This window comes from Oncorhynchus mykiss, chromosome 28, assembly GCF_013265735.2.
Source record: "Oncorhynchus mykiss isolate Arlee chromosome 28, USDA_OmykA_1.1, whole genome shotgun sequence".
In the NCBI taxonomy this organism is placed as follows: Eukaryota; Metazoa; Chordata; class Actinopteri; order Salmoniformes; family Salmonidae; genus Oncorhynchus; species Oncorhynchus mykiss.
The window spans coordinates 34,667,322-34,684,242 of NC_048592.1; positions in this window are offsets into that span (position 1 = coordinate 34,667,322).

Below are 16,921 nucleotides of genomic sequence, written 5' to 3' on the forward strand. Positions count from 1 at the left end.
TTCACTTTTTGAGGTTTGTGAATATGCCAAAAGCTCTGGATCCAGTTTCAACTTATTGAACTAGCTTGTCCCAGATCCTTGGGCCTGAGTTTCCAAAGCAACTGTTATCCTTATTCATTCTAGTAACCCTGTCCTCCCTGGATGTCATTATATGCATCACTGTGTGTGGGCCAGGTGTCCTGGCAGGACTGACCAGGTGGCCAACTCTTCCAATCTCCAGAAGGGTGTATGTTTGATGTTTAGGTAGAAACTGTTACATCTCGTACACAGTATCTAAGAAAGGTTGTGAGTGGGTGTGTGTCACATATTCACATTTTTTTTTAAACGTTCCCACAACTTTGGAGAGTCTTATTAGGTCATTACCAACGTTTTCATAGAAATGTTCCTGTGATGTGCAAGGACTGTTTCCAAAAAATAAATAAAACATTCCCTTCATCTCAAAACAGAACTTACCCTGTACATGGTTACTGTCACGGTGTGCTCCCTCTCCGGCCTCTAGGTCACCAGGCTGCTCGTCATGGCGCACACCTGTCACCATTGTTACGCGCACCTGCGCGTCGTCAGACTCACCTGGACTCCATCACTTCCCTGATTACCTTCCTTATATATGTCACTCTCTTTGTTTGTTCTTTCCTCAGGAGTCATCGTTTCTGTTTGTTTCATGTCTTTGTGCTGTTAGTATTTTTTTTTGGGATCATGTTTACTTTATTAAAACACTCACTCCCTGAACTTGCTTCCCGACTCTCGGCGAAAAATCGTTACAGTTACCATGGTTTCAGAATATTTAATATTAATCTTCTAGTCACGTTTCCTTGGAACATAGCAAGAATAAAGAATATTCCCGTGTCCAGTTTTCGGAGGTTTATGAAAATATTCCATCAACTTTACACCAAACATACACAGAACATGGTTGCCATGTTCTCCGAACAAGATATTAATATTCTAGACACGTTTCATGAGAATGTCGCAAGAACATTAATGTGTCCAGTTTTCTCAGGGTAAGGAGAATATTCCATTGACGTCACTGTCACGTTCTGACCTTAGTTCCTTTTTTATGTATTTATTTTAGTTGGTCAGGGCGTGAGTTGGGGTGGGCATTCTATGTTGTTTTTCTATGTTTTGTTCTGTTATATTTCTATGTGTTTGGCCTAGTGTGGTTCTCAATCAGAGGCAGGTGTCAGTCGTTGTCTCTGATTAGGAGCCATATTTAGGTAGCCTGTTTTCTATTGTGTTTTGTGGGTGGTTGTATCCTGTGTTAGTGTTTTCACCATACGGGACTGTTTCGGGTTGTTTGTTTGTACTTTTGTTATTTTCTTCAGTGTTCTGTTGATTTATTAAATATATCATTATGGACACTTACCACGCTGCACATTGGTCTGATCCTTACTACTCCTCTTCCTCCTCAGAGGAGGAGGAAGACGAACGTTACAGTCACACCAAACAGACACACGACATGGTTTCCATGTTCTCTAAATATTAGATATGAATCTTCTAGACACATTTCATGGGATTTATTACAAGAAAATGATTGTGTCCAATGACGTTTAAAACATAGGATGTTCTGTCATGGTCCCCTGGAGGTATATGTTTAGTTCCCAGCTTATTCCCGGGGATGTCCCTAAAGACGTTTTTAGGACGTTGCATGATGGTCCCAAAGAAACGTTCACAAAATAAAAATAGACTTGTTTCTTTACGTCTTGTTTACTGTTACCAAGCCCACCAAGGCCCTGATCGGTGAACTACTGATCCATTCAAAGCTCTTTGTCTGTTGGTAAAGTCAGGAACACCCACACAAACATTGCATTTTAACATGTAATGTTTTCAATGTAAATATTTGACACTTTGACGTACATGATTCAAGTTCCTTTACACAGGAATGATTATCTAGCGTGTCGTCACCTGAGATTTGAGCTCAGAACCTCTTGGTTCATGGCATTCTGAGCTTCCTGCTACGCCACCATGTCTGTGTCAGTAATCTATTTTCTCATTGTTGATTTGATTGACTTATTTCAGCAATTTGGTGGTTTTCTGTATCGTCGTCTGTTGGTGGGGTATATTACTCTGTTGTAATGTTACTGGGGTATATTACTCTGTTGTAATGTTACTGGGGTATATCACTCTGTTGTAATGTTACTGGGGTATATTACTCTGTTGTAATGTTACTGGGGTATATCACTCTGTTGTAATGTTACTGGGGTATATTACTCTGTTGTAATGTTACTGGGGTATATTACTCTGTTGTAATGTTACTGGGGTATATCACTCTGTTGTAATGTTACTGGGGTATATTACTCTGTTGTAATGTTACTGGGGTATATTACTCTGTTGTAATGTTACTGGGGTATATTACTCTGTTGTAATGTTACTGGGGTATATCACTCTGTTGTAATGTTACTCGGGTATATCACTCTGTTGTAATGTTACTGGGGTATATCACTCTGTTGTAATGTTACTGGGGTATATTACTCTGTTGTAATGTTACTGGGGTATATTACTCTGTTGTAATGTTACTGGGGTATATTACTCTGTTGTAATGTTACTGGGGTATATCACTCTGTTGTAATGTTACTGGGGTATATTACTCTGTTGTAATGTTACTGGGGTATATCACTCTGTTGTAATGTTACTGGGGTATATTACTCTGTTGTAATGTTACTGGGGTATATTACTCTGTTGTAATGTTACTGGGGTATATTACTCTGTTGTAATGTTACTGGGGTATATTACTCTGTTGTAATGTTACTGGGGTATATTACTCTGTTGTAATGTTACTGGGGTATATTACTCTGTTGTAATGTTACTGGGGTATATTACTCTGTTGTAATGTTACTGGGGTATATTACTCTGTTGTAATGTTACTGGGGTATATTACTCTGTTGTAATGTTACTGGGGTATATCACTCTGTTGTAATGTTACTGGGGTATATTACTCTGTTGTAATGTTACTGGGGTATATTACTCTGTTGTAATGTTACTGGGGTATATTACTCTGTTGTAATGTTACTGGGGTATATTACTCTGTTGTAATGTTACTGGGGTATATTACTCTGTTGTAATGTTACTGGGGTATATTACTCTGTTGTAATGTTACTGGGGTATATTACTCTGTTGTAATGTTACTGGGGTATATTACTCTGTTGTAATGTTACTGGGGTATATTACTCTGTTGTAATGTTACTGGGGTATATCACTCTGTTGTAATGTTACTGGGGTATATTACTCTGTTGTAATGTTACTGGGGTATATTACTCTGTTGTAATGTTACTGGGGTATATTACTCTGTTGTAATGTTACTGGGGTATATTACTCTGTTGTAATGTTACTGGGGTATATTACTCTGTTGTAATGTTACTGGGGTATATTACTCTGTTGTAATGTTACTGGGGTATATTACTCTGTTGTAATGTTACTGGGGTATATTACTCTGTTGTAATGTTACTGGGGTATATTACTCTGTTGTAATGTTACTGGGGTATATCACTCTGTTGTAATGTTACTGGGGTATATTACTCTGTTGTAATGTTACTGGGGTATATTACTCTGTTGTAATGTTACTGGGGTATATTACTCTGTTGTAATGTTACTGGGGTATATTACTCTGTTGTAATGTTACTGGGGTATATTACTCTGTTGTAATGTTACTGGGGTATATTACTCTGTTGTAATGTTACTGGGGTATATTACTCTGTTGTAATGTTACTGGGGTATATCACTCTGTTGTAATGTTACTGGGGTATATTACTCTGTTGTAATGTTACTGGGGTATATTACTCTGTTGTAATGTTACTGGGGTATATCACTCTGTTGTAATGTTACTGGGGTATATTACTCTGTTGTAATGTTACTGGGGTATATCACTCTGTTGTAATGTTACTGGGGTATATTACTCTGTTGTAATGTTACTGGGGTATATTACTCTGTTGTAATGTTACTGGGGTATATTACTCTGTTGTAATGTTACTGGGGTATATTACTCTGTTGTAATGTTACTGGGGTATATTACTCTGTTGTAATGTTACTGGGGTATATTACTCTGTTGTAATGTTACTGGGGTATATTACTCTGTTGTAATGTTACTGGGGTATATTACTCTGTTGTAATGTTACTGGGGTATATTACTCTGTTGTAATGTTACTGGGGTATATTACTCTGTTGTAATGTTACTGGGGTATATTACTCTGTTGTAATGTTACTGGGGTATATTACTCTGTTGTAATGTTACTGGGGTATATTACTCTGTTGTAATGTTACTGGGGTATATTACTCTGTTGTAATGTTACTCGGGTATATTACTCTGTTGTTATGTTATTCCTTAATGTTCTTCAGAGTCGCAAGGATCAGACCAATGTGCAGCGTGGTAATTGTCCATGATGATATATTTAATAAATCAACTGAACAAAATAACAAAAGTACAAACAAACAACCGAAACAGTCCCGTAGGGTGAAAACACTAACACAGGATGCAAATCACCCACAACTCTAAAGTGAAACCAGACTGCCTAAGTATGGTTCTCAATCAGGGTCAACGATCGACAGCTGCCTCTGATTGAGAACCATACCAGGCCAAACACAGAAATCCCAAAACATAGAAAAAGGAACATAGACAACCCACCCAACTCACGCTTTGACCATACTAAAAGGTCAGAACGCGACACTTAATCACTATAGCTGGGTTTCCATCCAAATGGGGACAGATTTTCATGTCGATATTCATACATTTGCATAAAAACAATATGCACATTTTCCCAACTGAGATATATTTCCATCAAATTGACTTGTTGAGGATAAATGGCTGAATAAAAAATACATTTTAAATGGGTTTCCATCACATTTTGAACTCTACTGATGGTTTTCCCGCAAAAAAAAATGTTGTGTTATAGTGAGTGTGTCCACTCTGGTTTTGGTACGTGTGCTGTAGCCAACAGCCTTGAAGATACAGTGTGGGTATAGCCTACATGATGAGACGATTAGGGACAAAAGAGCAAGATTATTTTTATTTGTGAAAACAGACAAGCATCGATGATCATGATTCATGTCACCAGAATAAGACCGTCAATGTTTATTGGAAAGGAGCATCAAGCTCATCATCGTGCACTTTCACCACCCTGTGAAGTTCTCCATAATTGATTTAATCTGTAGTATAATAAACTGCATGCTTTCCCATCGAGTCGTAGAGGGAGGACGACATAACATGTCATCGCATGACTCCAAGTTTACTTCGATTTGATGGTTATTATATAAATATTTGCCCATTAAAGCTATCACTGCCATTTCTCACATAATACATTTTACAGACACAAAAAGATCCCACCTCATCTAGCGTATTTTGTTTTGTCAACATTTGGAAAGTTTACCGACACATTTTCTGTTTTCTTCAGGCCTGTCATTACATGTTTTATCCGACATGTACTTTACTCGCAGAAAAAGGTTGGATGGAAACCTGGTTTATGATAAATAAAATTGTTTTTCTTGAGTGTACTTTTAACAGAGCTGGGATTTACTTCAAAGTGCAAATTGTAGCAATACAGGTGAGTTCAATCACTGATACAGGTGAGTTCAATCACTGATACAGGTGAGTTCAATCACTGATACAGGTGAGTTCAATCACTGATACAGGTGAGTTCAATCCCTGATACAGGTGAGTTCAATCCCTGATACAGGTGAGTTCAATCACTGATACAGGTGAGTTCAATCACTGATACAGACATGGTGGTGTTCGAGGAAGATCATGAACCGAGAGGTTGTGAAGTCAAATCCCAGGTGAAGACATGTTGAATAATAGTTACTGTATGAATAAACATGTGCAATAAAATCATGTATGTCAAATATGAAAGTTGAAAGCACTGTGTGGGTGTCCCTAACCTTACCATCAGACGAAGTGTGTCGAATGGAATAGTGGTTCACCAATCATGGCAACCATGTTCTGCAACCATGTTCTGCAACCATGTTCTGCAACATGTTCTGCAACCATGTTCTTGCAACCATGTTCTGCAACCATGTTCTGCGTGACGTTGATGGAATATTCTCCTAACCTTCACCAAAATATGCAAAATACTGTAGGTTCTCGGGAGGTTTTTGCTAACATATATAGGATGTCCACCTAACTAACAGGAAACGGAACACTCAAACATCAGGGGAACATTACAGGTAACATAACAAAAACAGTCTAGCTGGGGCGTTACATTTCAACTTGGGAAAGTGTAAAAAGGCCATAGGAGGCGGCACAGGAAATAGATGAGTAACGTGCACAACAAATTCACCAGTGTACATTTAACTCAGAAAGTGTTACATATGAGTCCCACTAATCCAGTTAACTTGAATAAAATAGCACTGCCTTCAGTGTTCATTTGTCAACACTATTAAAAGTGTTAAGTGAGCCTGATACAGTGGTACCGATATGTACACTTTGTCTGTGAGAGAGTGAATGGGCTTCATTTCTGGCTTCATTCTCTTGAAGTGATCTAATAGTGCCTCTAACCTCTGTCAGCTAGGCCAGCCATAAAACGTGTCCATCAGATCGTCTTCTTTCTACTTGGATGTCCTGGATCTGTTTACAAGCCGAGTGATAAATACCCTGTATTCCCTTTCCTCTTAGTGTTAGCTAATCTGTCTCACTTGAGACGTGGGATTACGACTGCTGCTTCAGTCCCTGGACTGCAAACCGGCCAGTAGAGGGCCAACCCTTTCAGCCAGAGAGTATTAGCATCTACAGGATCCGTAGCCGTGGTGTTTGTACAACAGAGTCAGAATGTATTAAAGCCACGAATGGGAGGCACAATACAGTATATTGTATTAACCGGCTTTGACAGGCGATGTCGTACAGCAGTCGGATTAGTTGTTAGAGCATTATGAGAGCTGTGTGACGTCACCACGCACATATCATATTAAGTAGCGTTGTGATGATACCACTCATGGCTTATAAAGTGGCTGTGCAGGTGTGTGTGTGTGTGTGTGTGTGTGTTTCAAATCAAATCACAAATATATAACATCAATCTGTATTTGTCACATACAACAAGGGTAGACTTTACTGTGAAATGCTTTACTTACAAGCCCTTAACTAACAATGCAGTTCATGAAGAGTTAAGAAAATATTTACCAAATAAACTAAAGTAAAAACTAGTAAAAAAGTAACACAATAAAATAACAATAACGAGACTATATACAGGGGGTACCGGTACTGAGTCAATGTGGAGGCTATATACAGGGGGTACCGGTACCGAGTCAATGTGGAGGCTATATACAGGGGGTACCGGTACCGAGTCAGTGTGTGGGGGTACAGGTTAGAGGTCATTTGCACAAGTAGGTAGGGGTGAAGTGACTGTGCACAGATAATAAACAGCGAGTGGCAGCAGTGTACTGTACAAAACAAATGGGGGGGGGGGGGGGGGGGGGGGGGGGGGGGGGGGGGGGGGGGGGGGGGGGGGGGGGGGGGGGGGGGGGGGGGGGGGGGGGGGGGGGGGGGGGGGGGGGGGGGGGGGGGGGGGGGGGGGGGTGTAATAGTCCGGTGGCAATTTGATTAATTGTTTAGCGGTCTTATGGCTTGGGGATAGAAGCTGTTGAGGAGCCTTTTGGTCCTAGACTTGGCACTCGGGTACCGATTGCCATGTGGTAGCAGAGAAAACAGTCTATAAAACAGTGACTGGAGTCTCTGACAATTTTATGGGCTTTCCTCTGACACCACCTAGTATATAGGTCCTAGATGGCAAGAAGCTTGGCCCCAGTAATGTACTGGGCTGTGCGCACTGCCCTCTGTAGCGCCTTACGGTCAGATGCTGAGCAGTTGCCATACCAGGCGGTGATGCAACCGGTCAGGACGCTCTCAATGGTGCAGCTGTAGAACTTTTTGATGATCTGGGGACCCATGCCAAATCTTTTCAGTCTCCTGAGGGGGAGAAGGTTTTGTCGTGTCCTCTTCACGACTGTCTTGGTGTGTTTGGACCATGATAGATCGTGGGTGATGTGGACACCAAGGAACTTGAAGCTCTCGACCGGCTCCACTACAGCCCTGTTGATTTTAATAGTGAGGCCTGTTCCCGTGATGTGTGCAGAGTGAAAGAGAAAAAACAGTGTGCTTCTTCAAAACTATACGGTTGGGAGGAGTTGCTGGAGGCCACTCCAGGCCATGAAGCAGATGGAGGATTGGTGGTCTGATTCTTAACTCCCCCCGCCCCGCTTCCCCCCCCCCCCCCCCCCCCCCCCCCAAACTAATCCTGCCCCAATCAGCAAGTAAGGTTATGGCAGGTCACTTTAGATGACAGGTCAGCACTAAGAAGAGTGTGAGAGAGAGCAACAAAGCATTTACCTGAGCATGATCCTCACAATGTGTTAGTGGTTGGTATGCGGGAGGTCTGAAATATGTGCTGTTTATAGTTTATTTGTCATGGTGGGTTTAAATTACATTTATATTGTTATCTATTAAGTATATATTACTTATTATTTATTATATAGTATTTAAAAAGTCTCCATGCACTTCACAAACGTATGAAAAGGTATGTGTACGTGTGTTATTGTGGGCACATTTCGTTGTTGTCGAGGATTCCCTGTACGTGAATGTGTCTGTTGTGTCGGTGTCTATATGCCATTTAGCTGACACTTTTATCCTAAAAGGCTTACAATCATGTGGCCCGAATGGGTATCAAACTCACGACCTTGGTGTTGCAAGCGCCACGCTCTACTAACTAAGCCACAGAGGACACAGGTTGATCCAGGTGTCCATGTCAGGTGTCCATGTCAGGGAGTGTAGTGGTACGCCACAGGGATCCCAAGGGAGTCTGAATGAGATTCTCATGTGGTGACCTGCTGCACAGTTTCAGTGGCTGCTTACCTCACGCCACCTTACCACACCCCTCCCTATAGAAGGCTGACACCCCTCCCTACAGAAGGCTGACACCCCTCCCTACAGAAGGCTGACACCCCTCCCTACAGAAGACTGACACCCCTCCCTACAGAAGGTTGACACCCTGATAAGGAAATGTGTTTTAATACATTATTAGAATATTACACTCCTGAAACCATAAGTCTGAAACCATGTGATTGTATGAAATTGATTTGAATCATTTGATTATTATAATACTGTGTGTGGTTTTAGTCAAGGAATAATAAAGAATATATCATAGAGTGTAGTTCTTAGTCAGAATCAATGTTTTGGGAACAATGTGTCTAGTATTTTGATAACAGACTATCTGTCTGAGCCAGATCCGGGGAGACCTTGACTGGGACACTGAGAACTTCCCAGTCCCAGGTCTCTCCCTATTTTAGGGGAGGGCAGGAAGACGCTATTCTCACGGACTCATCCTAATCTCTATTGGCGGGCGGATTTGATGGTTTGTGTGGAAGTATGTGTGTCACTATAAATTGAAGGTCTTTGTACGTTGCACGTCAGAACTTTCCGTGAATAAACATTTAACTATTGCAGACTGGGCCTCTGTCTGTTTTCATTTCTATCAGTATCATACAAATCCTGATAGAGCAGACTGAGTAATTACATTGAATTGGTTAATGAACAGGATAACATAATTCTCATATCACACCCCTCCCTACAGAAGGCTGACACCCCTCCCTACAGAAGGCTGACACCCCTCCCTACAGAAGGCTGACACCCCTCCTTACAGAAGGCTGACACCCCTCCCTACAGAAGGCTGACACCCCTCCCTACAGAATGCTGACACCCCTCCTTACAGAATGCTGACACCCCTCCCTACAGAAGGCTGACACCCCTCCTTACAGAAGGCTGACACCCCTCCCTACAGAAGGCTGACACCCCTCCCTACAGAAGGCTGACACCCCTCCTTACAGAAGGCTGACACCCCTCCCTACAGAAGGCTGACACCCCTCCCTACAGAAGGCTGACACCCCTCCCTACAGAAGGCTGACACCCCTCCTTACAGAAGGCTGACACCCCTCCCTACAGAAGGCTGACACCCCTCCTTACAGAAGGCTGACACCCCTCCCTACAGAAGGCTGACACCCCTCCCTACAGAATGCTGACACCCCTCCTTACAGAATGCTGACACCCCTCCCTACAGAAGGCTGACACCCCTCCTTACAGAAGGCTGACACCCCTCCCTACAGAAGGCTGACACCCCTCCCTACAGAAGGCTGACACCCCTCCTTACAGAAGGCTGACACCCCTCCCTACAGAAGGCTGACACCCCTCCCTACAGAAGGCTGACACCCCTCCCTACAGAAGGCTGACACCCCTCCTTACAGAATGCTGACACCCCTCCCTACAGAAGGCTGACACCCCTCCCTACAGAAGGCTGACACCCCTCCTTACAGAAGGCTGACACCCCTCCCTACAGAAGGCTGACACCCCTCCCTACAGAAGGCTGACACCCCTCCTTACAGAAGGCTGACACCCCTCCCTACAGAAGGCTGACACCCCTCCCTACAGAAGGCTGACACCCCTCCTTACAGAAGGCTGACACCCCTCCCTACAGAAGGCTGACACCCCTCCCTACAGAAGGCTGACACCCCTCCTTACAGAAGGCTGACACCCCTCCTTACAGAAGGCTGACACCCCTCCCTACAGAAGGCTGACACCCCTCCCTACAGAAGGCTGACACCCCTCCCTACAGAAGGCTGACACCCCTCCCTACAGAAGGCTGACACCCCTCCCTACAGAAGGCTGACACCCCTCCCTACAGAAGGCTGACACCCCTCCTTACAGAAGGCTGACACCCCTCCTTACAGAAGGCTGACACCCCTCCCTACAGAAGGCTGACACCCCTCCCTACAGAAGGCTGACACCCCTCCTTACAGAAGGCTGACACCCCTCCCTACAGAAGGCTGACACCCCTCCCTACAGAAGGCTGACACCCCTCCCTACAGAAGGCTGACACCCCTCCCTACAGAAGGCTGACACCCCTCCCTACAGAAGGCTGACACCCCTCCCTACAGAAGGCTGACACCCCTCCTTACAGAAGGCTGACACCCCTCCCTACAGAAGGCTGACACCCCTCCCTACAGAAGGCTGACACCCCTCCCTACAGAAGGCTGACACCCCTCCCTACAGAAGGCTGACACCCCTCCCTACAGAAGGCTGACACCCCTCCTTACAGAATGCTGACACCCCTCCCTACAGAAGGCTGACACCCCTCCCTACAGAAGGCTGACACCCCTCCCTACAGAAGGCTGACACCCCTCCCTACAGAAGGCTGACACCCCTCCCTACAGAAGGCTGACACCCCTCCTTACAGAAGGCTGTTGTCTGGTTTCTTAGAACATACCATTTGCATGTGTAGTTATATTCATGACAGCAATAGTTTCATATCATAAATAACATACCTCTTATAGAATATTACATAATATGACATAATAAACCACTAAGAGAATATCCGATTTTCTGCAGGGGTTTTTGCGTCCGAGTATTACAAGTTGAATGCATAGAAGGACTTCTGGTCAAGTCAAAGGTCAAATTGGAATGCATCCACTGTAGCGTTCATGTCCGATACAACAGTGTAACCTTAGACCCTTAAGTGCAGTGTGGGCGAGTGATTGGCTTGAGTACAATGTGACACTGGAGAGAACTGGGGCCGTAGCTCTTAGCCAGAGCATACGAGCCATGGACAAGTCATTTACCCTCTGCTCTTACGCATTGCTCTGGGAGCCGGGGATTCTTTAGGCTTGGATAAGCTCATATTAACTTAGGTTTATCGGACTGAATTAGCCTATATAGCTTCATAGCTTTAGGTTGAGGTTTCTGCCAACCAACGAGACCAGTAATGAGACCCGGGAGGATGACATTTGCCCCGTCACCTGCGTCTGGTCCCAGAGGAAATGATATCCCCTCTGTCGGTGGATCATGTGCTGCAACCTCTTAATGACTAATTAACGGATTGAGTTTGAATCAGAGCATTGCAACACGGGCCCGTTGTAACTACGGGGCTGCTATGTCAGCTTTTGAGTGGCCACTTACAAATGGAGTTGCGCCTGTAAGAATACAGACAGAGTGAGAGAACTGAGATGCTGAGAAGGACGACAAAAGCTAGTGAATTTTCACACAAGCACCCTCTTCATGGTGGAGAAGAAGTCCTTCACGGTGGAGAAGAAGTCCTTCACGGTGGAGAAGAAGTCCTTCACGGTGGAGAAGAAGTCCTTCACGGTGGAGAAGAAGTTCTTGACGGTGGAGAAGAAGTCCTTCACGGTGGAGAAGAAGTCCTTCACGGTGGAGAAGAAGTCCTTCACGGTGGAGAAGAAGTCCTTCACGGTGGAGAAGAAGCCCTTCACGGTGGAGAAGAAGTCCTTCACGGTGGAGAAGAAGTCCTTCACGGTGGAGAAGAAGTCCTTCACGGTGGAGAAGAAGTCCTTCACGGTGGAGAAGAAGTTCTTGACGGTGGAGAAGAAGTCCTTCATGGTGGAGAAGAAGTCCTTGACGGTGGAGAAGAAGTCCTTCACGGTGGAGAAGAAAGTTTATTTCCTGCAATTCTACACATTTTGTCATAAATTACTCCCCGTTAATATGATATCTGAGTGAGAATAACTAACATCATCAATGGGGGCCCCCTGGAGGTAAGGGCCCCTGGGAACGTGCCCTGCATGCCCGGTTGGTATTCGGCCATGATTAAGTTTAGATAGCTGGATAGACTAACTACCAATCAAAACATTGTTAGCTGACATGGCTAATTGAGTGACTGACATAACAAGAGAGAAACTGCAGATGCACAAACACATTTTGAGACCCAGACTGAGTCATCCCCCCCCCCCCCCCCCCCCCCCCCCCCCCCCCCCCCCCCCCCCCATTTAGCGGCCAGGGGCCCCAGTAAATGCTTATGTCGCTTATGCCTGGAACCGGCCCTGGGCCCTGGTGTTTTAATTGGGATCATTCTGAGATCAATCTGTTCTGGCTCCACAGTAAAAATATCCAATCATTCCCAAACTATGTAAATCTTTCTGATCTGTTGGTGATCTGATGTCTCCCATTTAGCCTCAATCCCGTCACATGTCTGAGGACAGGGAAGCCCTGAGAGTTAGAGAAGGCTTTTTATAAACAGACCAGCAAAAGGCCGGTGGCGGTCATTTCTATCTGACCCTATTTTCGGCAGGCACTAAGGCGGCGCAAGTGTCAAACGCACGTTGGTTGTCATTTTTCAACCCCATGCGCCAGATTCTGCAAATTTTACCTGTCTAACATCAGCTCGCTTGCGCTGACGTGGGAGAGGTGGCAATATTTTGTGTTTAGTTTAATTAAAAACAATCTCAGAAGTGACAATTTCATTCAGCGTTAATGATAAGATTTAAGACCAATGAAATTAAGGAATTGGTAACGGTATGGATTTTGAGAGAGGAAGCACATCATATCCAGCCATTAAAAAATAAATAAAATTGAACCTTTATTTAACTAGGTAAGTCAGTTAAGAACAAATTCTTAATTACAATGACGGCCTACCAAAAGGCAAAAGGCCTCCTGCAGGGACGGGGGTCTGGGATTAAAAATATAAATATAAGACAAAACACACATCATGACAAGAGAGACAACACAACACTACATAAAGAGAGACCTAAAGACAACAGCATAGCATGGCAGCAACACATGACAACACAGCCATGATGCACAGTGTCCTTATGCTCATGGAGCAGGAGAGGAGAGGTGCTTTTCGATGCCCTTGTATTTAGAAACATAAAAAATGAATGTTTAATTTTCTTAATTTAATTTAATTTGATTAAAAAATCAAGCAGTGAAGGATTTTTTTTTTTTTCCTGCCCAATGCATTCGCCAAGTACTAGTATCCAAGCCTATCAATAAGAGGCTTTGGCTTGTGAGACTGCTTTGAAATCAATCTTAACAACAAAAGCTTATTAAAAGATCAAGTTGAAGAGAAGCAAAACAATGAGCGGACATCTCCTTTTTAATTTATGTATTGTATATTATTTTAGCCAGATCCCGTTGTTATTTTGGACGTGCGTAAAACCCCATCCATACTTTTATCTATATGCCCATCGTGAAAGGAGAGATGAGATGATTCCATGATGCCAGTGACCTATTTAGAAACATTTTAAGACATGCTCCGGAACTTTGGCGGCTAGTAAGTATTTTTTAAACCTCCCGCTTTGGGCTGGATGTGTCCATTTGTACCTCATTCACGCATAATCTATGAGCAGAATTACTGTTTTACCACAATTAGCCACAAAATCCCTAGTTTGAAAGCGACTGTTTACTTGAAGCTGTGTGCAGCCCCCTAGCAATTCTAGTTCTAGCTAATGAGCTTCAGCCCCTCGCCATTTGAGTGACAGCTAGCAAGATGCACAAACAGCAGAACGAGAGAGAGCAATGACATGGTGCACATATCTGCACGTATGTGACGTAGGTACGCAATTTTACGTTTGGCTCGTGAGTGCTACTTTCAAAACTACTGGCTAAAAAGTATACAAAAGTATCGGAGAATCTCTTTAAGTTATTTTACTGTAACAGTTGTTTGTTTTACATTTCACTTCATTAAAAACCAAGCCCTCAGTAAACTACCGTACCTTACTATACTAAGTCTAGTTACACAGCAATGCGTCATCGGGTGTCTTTTTTATCCTGGCCTTGCAGCCAATCAGCCTATCCATAAAATGTGTTTAAATGTTGCATTTGTGACAGTGGTTTGAAAATACAGTGCCCAGTGAAAGTCTCCTTTGCACAGTTATCACATTTTTCACCCTTATTTAAAATCTAACAATGAATTAAATTGAGATTTTACCCCACTGATCTACACAACCTACTACACACTTTCAAAGTGAGAAAAAAAAACTGTAATGTAATTTAAGATGTATTGATCTGTGTAGGTATTCACACGTCTGAGCTAATTCATTACTTAGCAACAACAGCTGCAAATTCCAATAAAACAACATCACGTCTTTTCATTCCTCGCCCACAAAGGTGTTCTGCAGACATACTACAGCTATCACAACCCAGTGTACTGCAACTTCAGACCTCTCTTAGGTATGAAACATTGGTATCACATTTCATTACTTGCATTAGTTGTGTCTTCGTGTTAGTATTAAAAATGTCCAAATACATAGCCGAAAGCAAAACAAATAAATGATGGTCTACAGTACATGCTCATGGTAAATAAAAACAAAACAACAATTGCATTTCAAATAACGTGGACGGAATCACAGAATTCCGACATTCAAACGAAATTCAACCACATTCAAAAATGTTTTGAACTCAATAGGAAATTAGCTCAATGTATTGAACTTATTAGTAAATGCATTCATTGGCCGAGGTTGATCACAAGACATCGACAAAATGCATTCATTGGCCGAGGTTAATCACAAGACATCAACAAAATGCATTCATTGGCCGAGGTTAATCACAAGACATCAACAAAATGCATTCATTGGCCGAGGTTAATCACAAGACATCAACAAAATGCATTCATTGGCCGAGGTTAATCACAAGACATCAACAAAATGCATTCATTGGCCGAGGTTAATCACAAGACATCAACAAAATGCATCAGTGATTCATATTTGTATATTCATATTTTCCTGCAGATTTCTGAAATGGCATATGAACTCCCCTGTGTGTGTGTGTGCGTGTGGTGCGCACGCATTAATGTAGCCGCTAGCGACACACCTACTCATTCAAGGGTTTTTCTTTATTTTTACTATTTTCTACATTGTAGAATAATAGTGAAGACATCAACACTATGAAATAACACACATATGGAATCATGTATTAACCAAAAAAGTGTTAAACAAACTGAAATATATTTTATATTTGAGATTCTTTAAAGTAAACATCTTTTGCCTTGATGACAGCTTTGCACAATCTTGGCACTCATGACCGTCTAAAACCAGCTCCCTATGGTCTAAAAGTTCCCAATGAGTGGGTGAACAATCCAACGCTTTGTGAATTCTGCTTCACAATGATAGGAAGAGCCGACATCGATGGATGAAAAAGAGACCTCGCTGTGAACGCTTGGCCGCCACAAGCCAGTTATCCCTGTGGTAACTTTTCTGACACCTCCAGCTTTTAAAACCCCAAAAAGTAAGAAGGATCGTATAGCCCCGCTTTCACAGTCTGTAATCATACTGAAAATCAAGATCCTGCGAACTTTTGCCCTTAGGACAAAATACAATGCCATCTAACCCGAAAAGGCCTGTGGGGTTGATGGTATCCTAAATTAAATGTTGAAATATATAGACCACAAATTCCAATTGGCTATACTTAAACTCTTTAACATCAACCTCAGCTCTGGCAACAACCTCAGCTCTGGAGTAAATCTGGCGCCGACAGAGATGGCCGCCTCGCTTCGCGTTCTTAGGAAACTATGCAGTATTTCAATGTTTTATGTATTATATCTTGCACTGTTACCCCAGGAAATCTTAAGTCTTATTACATACAGCCGGGAGGAACTATTTGATATAAGAACAACGTCAACTTACCAACATTACGACCAGGAATACGAATTTCCCGAAGCGGATCCTCTGTTTGGTCCACCAACCAGGACAATGGATTGGATCCCAGCAGGCGACCCAAAACAATGGCGTCGCAGAAGGGGCAGACTGAGCGGTCTTCTGGTCAGGCTCCGTAGACGGGCACATCGCTCACCACTCCCGAGTATACTACTTGCCAATGTCCAGTCTCTTGACAACAAGGTAGACAAAATCAGAGCAAGGGTTGCCTTCCAGAGAGACATCAGAGATTGTAACATTCTCTGTTTCACAGAAACATGGCTCACTTGGGATACGTTATCACAGCCACATGGTTTCTTCACGCATCGCGCCGAGAGAAACAAACATCTCTCTGGTAAGAAGAAGGGCAGGGGGGTGTGCCTTATGATTAACGAGTCATGGTGTGATCATAAAAACATACAGGAACTCAAGTCCTTTTGTTCACCTGACCTAGAATTCCTTACAATCAAATGCCGACCGCATTATCTACCAAAAGAATTCTCTTTGATTACAATCACAGTCGTGTCTATCCACCCCA